We start from the raw sequence: 9,446 nt of genomic DNA on the forward strand, positions 1-9,446 counted from the left end.
AAAATAATTTGTAATAAATATTGGTCCATTCGTTCTCTTGTTTTATTATCACGTCGAGTGCCCCTCAAGGCCAGGAAATATTGTATGCTCTATGTTTTTGTATGTTCCGCAGTATCTAGCATGAGATAAATGTTGCATATTCAATGATTAAAATAGAGTGCAACAGTCTCTCCCATTTGGGCTTGATAACTGCTGTTTCAAAATATTGGCCCTATTTGATATTAGAAGTAGGATGGGGCTTTCCTGGTGGTGTCTTGGTTAAGAATCCGCCTGTCATTGCAGGGGACATGGGTTCGATCCCTGGCTCGGGAAGATCCCACATGCCGCGGAGCAACTAAGCCCATGCACCACAACTACTGAGCCTGCACTCTAGAGCCCATGAGCCACAACTACTGAGCCTGAGAGTCACAACTACTGAGCCCGAGGGCCACAACTACTGAAGCCTGCGCACCTAGAGCCCGTGCTCCGCAACAAGAGAAGCCACCACAATGAGAAGCCCACACACCACAACAAAGAGTAGCCCCCGGCTCGCCGCAACTAGAGAAAGCTCACGCGCAGCAACATAGCCAAAAATAAATTTATTTTTTAAAAAAATGTAGGGTGGATGTCAAAGAAAACCAGAACTGGACAGTCAAGTGGTATAAGCAGATTTTATTCAGGACAATTGCAAAAGGGGAAAAGAGACCTTGGTATAGGGCTGGGCTCAGTTCTGCACACGGCATGGGCAAGTGGCAATTTATAGCCAAGGAGCGGGCTTAGGAGTCAGTGGATGGAAAATTACTGAGGGGAAACATCAGGGGTGAGGGGGATTCTGGCTACGCCGACTTGATGAGATTCTTGCTGAAGGCAGCTGGCACAACTAGACACCAAGGTGTGAGGGATGAGGAATTTGATCAGATACTGAGGGACTTAGTAGAAGTTTTGCTACAACTCGGTGATGCAAAGACAGACGGGGAAGCCCGAAGGTCGAGGCCTAGCTGAGCACAGGGCTCAGAGCAGCCGGACTAAACGTGGTCCAGGAGAGAGTCTTCGTCACGGGCTGTGTGATTACTAATTGACACTGTTAACTGCTCACCTCCAGCCTGTTTTCTGTTTGGTCAAGAGATCCAAAATGAAAACATTAAGTTTACTAATTCTTGGAATTGCAAAGGGAGAAGGAAGAGGAGACGGGAGAGAAGAGGGAGCAGAAGCCTCTTCCTCTTCTGCTTACAGCTACCCTCACCTTCCTCTGGGGCAGCTGGAACCATCCTGGCTGACCCCCCACTGACGTGTTTCCCAAACACGCCTTCCTCTGAAGGCCACGCCCCTAATCACAACTTTTCAAAGGAGCCACAAGTAGAATCGGAAAATACAACAAACTAGTGAATATAACAAAAGAAGCAGACTCACAGGTACAGAGAACAAACTAGGGAATTCCCTGGCGGTCCAGTTGTTAGGACTCCACACTTTCACTGTGTAGGGCCCAGGTTCAATCCCTGCTCGGGGAACCAAGATCCCAGCAAGACTCAAGTCCCGGCCAAAAAAAAAAAGTGGTGTGACTTCCCTGGTGGTGCAGTGGATAGGACTCCGTGCTCCCAATGCAGGGGGCCCGGGTTCGATCCCTGGTCAGGGAACTAGATCCCATGTGCATGCTGCAAATAAGAGTTCGCATGCCTCAACTAAGGAGCCGGCGAGCCGCAACTAAAACCCGGCACAACTAACTAAATAAATAAGAATTTTAAAAAAAACAAAAAAACTAGTGGTAACCAGTGGGCAGAGGGAAAGGGGAGGGGCTGGAAGTATGGGGGAGGGGGAGGTACAAACTATTGGGTGTAAGTAGGCTCAAGGGTGTATTGTACAAACAGGGAAGTAGCCAATATTTTTTAAAAGCTGTACATGGAAAGTAGCTCTTAAAGTTGTATAAAAATTAAAAATTATTTTTAAAATAAGTTAAAAAGATAAAAATACGATATATTGCTGCAAAAAAAAGCCACAACTATCCCTGAGCCATTTGGTCAAAGTACCCAAAAGATGGTGACCCTCCTTTGCTCCCTTGCTTTAAGGCTACCTGGACTTCCTTGGAAGGTCTAGTGAGAAGACGATTTGAGGCCTAAGATTTCAGAACAAAGTAGGCTTTCTGTTCAACTTGAAGGAAAAAGCCTTCTCTCCCACTGTACTAATGCTTATTAAGTGTTGGGGTTCCCTCTAGGAGGAAGGTAACTTACACAGTGCCCTTGACCCCTCTCGGCCCCTCACCTACTTCTCCCGTAGTAACCTGCCCTAAAAAGCTGCGGGAGACATGAGGCAGCAAAGTCCAGCAGAGCCCAGCCACCCCCCGATGCACCTGAGTTCTCCGCTTGCCTACACGAAGGTGGCTGGGATAGAAACTTCCTTTGCAATGGGGTGGCCTGCAGCTTTGAAGAAGAATTAACTTACTCTGAGAGGACAGATTAGCAAACCTCTTTGGCTGTAGATCCCAACCGCATTCCCCAATCAGCTTTACTGGAATAAAACTGATTCTTTTTTTTTTAAAAAAAAAGCTCATCTCTCACCTGCATCTATAGCTTAATTGGTCCCCAAAATTGAGGAGAAAAAGGAAATGTTTCTTGCTGAAATCCCAGCAATGCGTGATTGCCTTATGGTCTTCTGCCTGAAGGAATCGAGTGGGAAAAAAAAAAAAAAAAGAATACTTTAGCCAATGACACTAGATTTCTTCAAGAGAAAGCTACTTGGGGGGAAATTCCTTGATAAGCCCGTGCACTAGTAGTGGTGACGTTGGAGGTTGGGGGTTATAGGGGAGGGGACTCTAATGGAATGGACAGCCTTGGGGACCTAGGTTGATGGGTTGAAGGGGAAAAAATAGACAAACCTCTCTGCAAAAGTCATGAATGGGAATTGAAGTGGGAAAGAAGGGAATAAGAGGTCCCAAGAGAGCTAAACCCTTAACTTAACACTCAAGGTGTGGTGTGCTGACTGGCAGCCTGGCTTTGGTACAGCCTGGGGGCTTCTTAGGCATGCAGATCCTCAGGCCTGCCCCAGACCTGCTAAACCACAACCCGCATTTTAATAAGATGGCCTGGTGATTCCTGGGCACGCCCAGTTCTCTCAGCTTGTAGACTAGTAAGGAAGAAAACACTATTCAACTAATAAACGTTAAAGCACAACTATGAAAAATGCCACGAAGAAGATTTAAAAGCTTGTGTAGGGAGAAGACTTTCTGGGCAAGAAATCAGGGAAGGCTTCCCAGAAGAATGTGCCTCAACCCTGGAGGTTGAGCAGGACTTGCTGCAGGTGCAGGCAGGTGAGGGAGGAGAGGGAAGGGCATTCCAGACAGAAGGAACAGCATGTGCAAAGCCTGTGTCCAGCCAGTACTGCCCCTGGATGGAACAGGTTCAGGCTCCTGAAATTCCTTTTTTGTTAATTCCAATTGGCTTTAAGCATAGCTATTTTAAGTTGTGGAGTGAGAATGAGCTAACAAACATTTAGGAAGTCTTTGGCTGACCTTAAAAGATCATATGAATTACTATTGATTAAGCAAGCAGACGGGGGGGGTGAGGGGGAAGTCAAGATGGCGGAATAGGAGGACGCGGAATTCATCACTCCTCACAAGTACACAAAGAATTCATCTACAAATGGAACAGTTCCCACAGAACACCTACTGGACATTAGCGGAAGACTTTGGACACCTAAAAGAATGAAAGAAGAGGCAAAGAAAAGAGGAAGCAAGCAACATGCTCCAGACCTGGTGCCCAGAGCTTACCTCCCCTAGTCCACTCACTCTATCATTCCCATACAAGGCCATACGCAGGAAGGACTTCCCACTCAACTTAAAAAAAAAAAAAAAAAAAAAAAAATGCCGAAACAGATTCAGAATTTAAGCCACGTGGCCAGGTTCTCTCACTTAAGTCTGGAGTCATCAAAGTACAGCCTGCAGGCCAGGTTTGGGGCTCACGGCCTGTTTGTGTAAAGTTTTATTGGGACACACTCACGTTCAGTGACATAGTGCATATGGCTGCTTTCATGCTGCAGCAGAGTTGAGTCGTCGTGACAGAGTAGTCGTATGGCCCATAAAGTCGAAAGTATTTACCATCCGGCCCTCTACAGCAAAGGTTTGCCAACCCCCGTTCTGGATGGGGGAGCCCAGCATTGAGCTCAGGCCCCTCTGGCTGCACTTTTCTGTTTAGTCCCCCCAGGTGCCCATTCATGTCAAGGTGAAGGGTAGAGCCACTGTCATAAAGTCCAAAAGACAGAGTCTGGAAAGCACAGTGAGCAAACAGAACACACTTCCCAACTTTTGTTGTAACTGTTCCTGGTTCCAGTATGTGTCAAAGATTCATCTGTTTGTGTTCCGCTAACATCTGATAGACCTACGCTGTGTGTGCACTGCTGGTGCTGGGCTCCAGGGAGACTGAAGGGATGAAGACTTGTCTCCTGCCTCTGGATGCTGACGGCTTACTGGGGAATAGCTCACACCAGCTGGAGAGTTTGATGTCCTAGGACAGGCATCACCTGAAGCCAAGGGACCCCAGGAAGGAGGGAGCACTTCTGCATGGGAATTCTGGGAGAAAGTGGCATCTGGGTTGAGCCAAATAAGGAAGGAGGAAAACAAGCAACGGCAGGGATTTGACAGCACAGAGGAGCAGGGTAGGAAATAAGGCCGAAAGGCAGGAAGGGGCTGAGCCTGGAAGACTCCAGGGCCAGAGGGGATGGAAGCTCAGGAGGTGGCCAGGAGGCTACTCTGCTAAAAGGGGTTGACCTCGGTTAAAAAAAAAAAAAAAAAAAAGTCGATGTCTCTGGGGTTCTGCTTCCTCATCTTAACAGAAGGGGTAGGACCAGACCATCTTGAGTCCTTGCATGAAGGTTTTGAGCAAGAAGGTAACATGAGTCGAGCTGCATCTCAGGCTGATGGGCCCTGAGGAGAGAGGGGTTGGGATCCATGTTTCTCCCCAGGCAGGTGACTGCAAGAGGGGCTATCCCCTTGGAGAGGAAGAAGCCTTCACATAATGACAGCTGCATTATTGTACAGACACAGGACCAAGACACTGGAGTCTTCCATAAAAAGGAGGAGGCCCCGGGCTTCCCTGGTGGTGCAGTGGTTGAGAGTCCGCCTGTCGATGCAGGGGACACGGGTTCGTGCCCCAGTCCGGGAAGATCCCACATGCCACGGAGCGGCTGGGCCCGTGAGCCATGGCCGCTGAGCCTGCGCATCCGGAGCCTGTGCTCTACGGCGGGAGAGGCCACAGCAGTGAGAGGCCCGCGTACCGCAAAAAAAAAAAAAAGAAGGCCCCAAGATCAATCTTTCCTGATGAATCTTGATCAACAGAACTGACCTTCATAGAAAGATTACTTGGGGAATTTCTATGGAGAATATAGGGGTCTCTGAAAGAATGAGTTTGTGCAGCTTCAAGGAGAAGCAGTGGCGGTCAGATGTCAAGAGGCTGCAACTTGGGCCCAGGAAGTAAAGGGCTTTTTTCTTTATCTTGGGATCTAGAAAGCTCAGGCTTTCTAGAGGTAGGAGGAAAAGTTAGGCAAGAACGCAGAGTCGCCTCCACGACCTCTGGGTTCATGGCCACCACTGCTACAGTTGTAACAACCGCCAACTCATGAAGGACTGACCCTGGCCAACCATCTTCGTGCAAGGCCTGGGCGAGAATGCTACGACTGAGTCTGTAGCCAATTACTTCAAGCAGATTGGGATCATTAAGGCAAACAAGAAGACGGGACAGCCCATGATTAATCTGTACACAGACAGGGAAACAGGCAAGCTGAAGGGAAAGGCAACAGTATCATTTTTTTTTAACATCTTTACTGCAGTAGAATTGCTTTACAATGGTGTGTTAGTTACTGCTGTATAACAAAGTGAATCAGCTATATGTATACATATGTCCCCATATCCCCTCCTTCTTGTGTCTCCCTCCCACCCTCCCTATCCCATCCCTCTAGGTGATCACAAAGCACCGAGCTGATCTCCCTGTGCTATGCGGCTGCAAGAAAAACAAATACCGTATGCCAACACATATATATGGAATCTAAAAAAAAAAAAAAAAAGTTCTGAAGAACCTAGGGGCAGGACAGGAATAAAGACGCAGACGTAGAGAATGGATTTGAGGACACGGGGAGGGGGAAGGAGAAGCTGGGACAAAGAGAGTGGCATGGACATATATACACTACCAAATGTAAAATAGATAGCTAGGGGGGAGCAGCCGCATGGCACAGTATCATTTGATGACCCACCTACCGCTAAAGCAGCTACTGACTGGTTTGATGGTAAAGAATTCTCTGGGAATCCTATCAAGGTCTCATCTGCTACCCGGCGAGCAGACTTCAATCGGGGTGGTGACAATGGTCGTGGAGGCCGAGGGCGAGGAGGACCCACAAGCCGTGGAGGCTAGGGAGGTGGTAGCGGTGGTGACAGTGGCCGAGGATCCCCCAGTGGCGGCGGGACAGCAGCGAGCAGGGGACTGGAAGTGTCCTAACCCTACGTGTGAGAACGTGAACTTCTCTTGGAGGAAGGAATGCCACCAGTGTAAGGCCCCTAAACCAGACGGCCCAGGAGGGGGACCAGGAGGCTCTCATATGGGGGGTAACTATGGAGATGCTTGTCGTGGTGGCAGAGGAGGCTACGATCCGGGCGGCTACTGAGGCCAAGGTGGGGGACCGTGGGGGCTTCCGAGGGGGCCGGGGTGGTGGGGACAGAGGTGGCTTTGGCCCTGGCAAGATGGACTCCAAGTGTGAGCACAGACAGCAGCGCGGGGAGAGGCCGTATTAGCCTGGCTCCTGAGGTTCTGGAGCAGCTTTCTTCCTGTCCCCAGTGTTACCCTCATTATTTTGTATCATTCCAACTCCTCATCTCCCATGGGTTTTTTGAGTCGGACTGTGTAACCATATCTCTGGTTCCCATTAAAAAAACATTTTAGGGCTTCCCTGGTGGCGCCGTGGTTGAGAGTCTGCCTGCGGATGCAGGGGGACGCGGGTTCATGCCCCGGTCCGGGAAGATCCCACATGCCGCAGAGCAGCTGGGCCCGTGAGCCATGGCCGCTAAGCCTGCACGTCCGGAGCCTGTGCTCCACAACGGGAGAGGCCACGACAGTGAGAGGCCCGCGTACCGCAAAAAAAAAAAAAAAAAAAAAAAAAATTTAGTTGAAAAAAAAAAAAGCAGAGTCGATTCAAATAAGGGCGTGGCCACAGAAAAGCACGTCAGAAAGTGTTCACTTCCCAAGCCTTGTACTTCCCTTCCCGAACCCCTGGCATATTTCTTCACACGGATGGAAGGCTCCCATGGCGGTGCCCACCTGTACCCTGTATGGGAACCGCAGTCAGAGGCAAGCACCAGGGCCAAGAATCCTCCTAGGGTACTTTCTTTGCAAGGTAGTCATTCTACACCTCATTCTTTACAGTTGGGGGCACCAGAGACTTACGGGGACCAATGCTGACCCACCTCCAGTTTGCAGCCTAGCTAGCCTTGTCACTTTTCAAAATCACTGTCTGGTATGGTACTGGCACAAAAACAGAAAGATAGATCAATGGAACAGGATAGAAAGCCCAGAGATAAACCCACGCACATATGGTCACCTTATCTTTGATAAAGCAGGCAGGAATGTACAGTGGAGAAAGGACAGCCTCTTCAATAAGTGGTGCTGGGAAAACTGGACAGGTACATGTAACAGTATGAGATTAGACCACTCCCTAACACCATACACAAAAATAAGCTCAAAATGGATTAAAGATCTAAATGTAAGGCCAGACACTATCAAACTCTTAGAGGAAAACATAGGCAGAACACTCTATGACATAAACCACAGCAAGATCCTTTTTGACCCACCTCCTAGAGAAGTGGAAATAAAAACAAACATAAACAAATGGGACCTAATGAAACTTCAAAGCTTTTGCACAGCAAAGGAAACCATAAACAAGAGGAAAAGACAACCCTCAGAATGGGAGAAAATATTTCCAAATGAAGCAACTGACAAAGGATTAATCTCAAATTTATAAGCAGCTCATGCAGCTCAATAGCAAAAAAACAAACAACCCAATCCAAAAATGGGCAGAAGACCTAAATAGACATTTCTCCAAAGAAGATATACAGATTGCCAACAAACACATGAAAAGATGCTCAACATCATTAATCATTAGAGAAATGCAAATCAAAAGTACAATGAGGTATCACCTCACACCAGACAAAATGGCCATCATCAAAAAATCTAGAAACAATAAATGCTGGAGAGGGTGTGGAGAAAAGGGAACACTCTTGCACTGCTGGTGGGAATGTGAATTGGTACAGCCTCTATGGAGAACAGTATGGAGGTTCCTTAAAAAACTACAAATAGGGCCTCCCTGGTGGTGCAAGTGGTTGAGAGTCCGCCTGCCGATGCAGGGGATACGGGTTCGTGCCCCGGTCTAGGAGGATCCCATATGCCGCGGAGCGGCTGGGCCCGTGAGCCATGGCCGCTGAGCCTGCGCGTCCGGAGCCTGTGCTCCGCAACGGGAGAGGCCACAACAGTGAGAGGCCCGCATACCGCAAAAAAAAAAAAAAAAAAAAAACTACAAATAGAACTACCATATGACCCAGCAATCCCACTACTGGGCATATACCCTGAGAAAACCATAATTCAAAAAGAGTCATGTACCGAAATGTTCAATGAAGCTCTATTTACAATAGCCCGGAGATGGAAACAACCTAAGTATCCATCATCGGATGAATGGATAAAGAAGATGTGGCACATATGTACAATGGAATATTACTCAGCCATAAAAAGAAACGAAATTGAGCTATTTGTAATCAGGTGGATAGACTTGAGTCTGTCATACAGAGTGAAGTAAGTCAGAAAGAGAAAGACAAATACCGTATGCTAACACATATATATATGGAATTTAAGGGGAAAAAATGTCATGAAGAACCTAGGGGTAAAACAGGAATAAAGACACAGACCTACTTGAGAATGGACTTGAGGACATGGGGAGGGGGAAGGGTAAGCTGTGACAAAGCGAGAGAGAGGTATGGACATATATACACTACCAAACGTAAGGTAGATAGATAGTGGGAAGCAGCTGCATAGCACAGGGAGATCAGCTCGGTGCTTTGTGATCGCCTGGAGGGGTGGGATAGGGAGGGTGGGAGGGAGGGATTTGCAAGAGGGAAGGAATATGGGAACAGATGTATATGTATGACTGATTCACTTTGTTATAAAGCAGAAACTAATAAAAAAAAAATCACTGTCTGTGCTGCCACGGGCTGGAAGACTAGCTTTCAGCATCTCAGAGAGTAAGGGATGATGTTACAGGCGTCTAGGCTCTCCAGGGACCCTGGACTCCTGTTCACAGCAGGACACTTGACTCAGATTTCCAGGAAAAACTAAAAACTTACAACTGAGACGCTTGTCTGGATTAGGGCGTGGGTAACCTCATCCTTAAGTAAAGGGAGTACAAGAAAATTCTCTGAAGAAGCTTTAGCCTCAAAGGAAGGACCA

At 47.9% G+C, this 9,446-nt stretch overlaps 1 pseudogene; it reads left to right on the top strand.

Annotated features, from left to right (window-relative positions):
• The first annotated feature begins 5,600 nt into the window (after positions 1–5,600).
• LOC132495752 (RNA-binding protein FUS-like) lies at positions 5,601–6,820 on the top strand (annotated as a pseudogene).
• Positions 6,821–9,446: the final 2,626 nt, after the last annotated feature.

This window comes from Mesoplodon densirostris, chromosome 9 (genome assembly GCF_025265405.1).
Source record: "Mesoplodon densirostris isolate mMesDen1 chromosome 9, mMesDen1 primary haplotype, whole genome shotgun sequence".
NCBI lineage: Eukaryota > Metazoa > Chordata > Mammalia > Artiodactyla > Ziphiidae > Mesoplodon > Mesoplodon densirostris.